Source organism: Aplysia californica, unplaced genomic scaffold, assembly GCF_000002075.1.
Source record: "Aplysia californica isolate F4 #8 unplaced genomic scaffold, AplCal3.0 scaffold00784, whole genome shotgun sequence".
NCBI lineage: Eukaryota > Metazoa > Mollusca > Gastropoda > Aplysiida > Aplysiidae > Aplysia > Aplysia californica.
In genome coordinates, this window is record NW_004798054.1 from 293,662 (window position 1) to 294,732 (window position 1,071).

General features: G+C 38.5%; 1 protein-coding gene across 4 annotated transcripts in view; it reads right to left on the reverse strand.

Annotated features, from left to right (window-relative positions):
- The window catches only part of LOC101846538 (ADP-ribosylation factor GTPase-activating protein 2), a 39,299-nt gene that overhangs the window by 23,129 nt on the left and 15,099 nt on the right, over positions 1 to 1,071 (reverse strand). The window lies entirely within an intron of this gene.

The window sequence follows — 1,071 nt, forward strand, 5'->3', positions numbered from 1 at the left end:
CCATACCCCCCGTTTATTATTTTCCAGCTTGCCTCAACCGACGATTATTTGAAACCTATTTATCTAAAATCTAGATATCTGAATGGAACTTCTTTTGTTGTTGTTGTTGTTAATGGCAAATTGCCCTCAGTATTAGTACCGTTACCGAGTAGGCTACCTCAATTTTCTGTGCATTTTAAACACTTTTGTACTTTGGTTTATATTTTTTTTATCAAACTGGTTTGTTCTTAAATGGGAAAAGTTGTCACAGTAACTTACTTCAATCACTAAAATGTAATGGTATCTTGTTCTTGTATTCACTGAAGGAGAAACAAAACAGATATAAGGTTGAATGCCCCCCCCCCTTTTACTTCCCCCTTACGTAAGAAAATGACGCCACTTTCAAGAAGAGTATAGACGAAAAAGACGCCACTTTCAAGAAAGGTTACAACGGAAGATTGTGAGTATGATAAGACATTTGTGGTAGGTTTTTGTGAGCAGACGTTCCAAACACCCGGGACAAGAAAGAAACGGGAAAGCAGTGCGGCCCACATAGAATGTTTACCCATATTCATCAAAAATCATCTCCTCCTCCTCACTTTCACCATTCCTCTCCTCCTCTTTGCTGCGTACAAAACACATGGACAAGATGAGTCAGTCACCAGAAACAATGGAATGAAATCTGTTGCATGCAATGCTAGCAGCGAAAAAAAAAAGAACAATTAAGTTGCAATAAAACAAAAAAATGTCAGCACGATGCAAGTTCATAAAGACTTATATAACACAAGAACAACTAGTTAATTCTTCCTTCTCTGCAACACACCATGGTAACACAGCGTGACACCAGCCAGCCTCCTCTGCTTCCTCTTCCCTCACTCCTAGCACAAAAAACTCTCTCAGTACACGGAAACATGGACCAATACTATAAAAATTCCTAACAAAAAAATCCCCAAACTAAACAATCAAAGGAATTCTTCACTTCACAACGTAATGTTTAAAAACTTTGGTAAACTTGAGATATAACCCTAGGTTCCATTCGTCCAAGACCCATCCCAGAGTTCCAAAACAACTTCATTAGAATCCCCAGTTCAG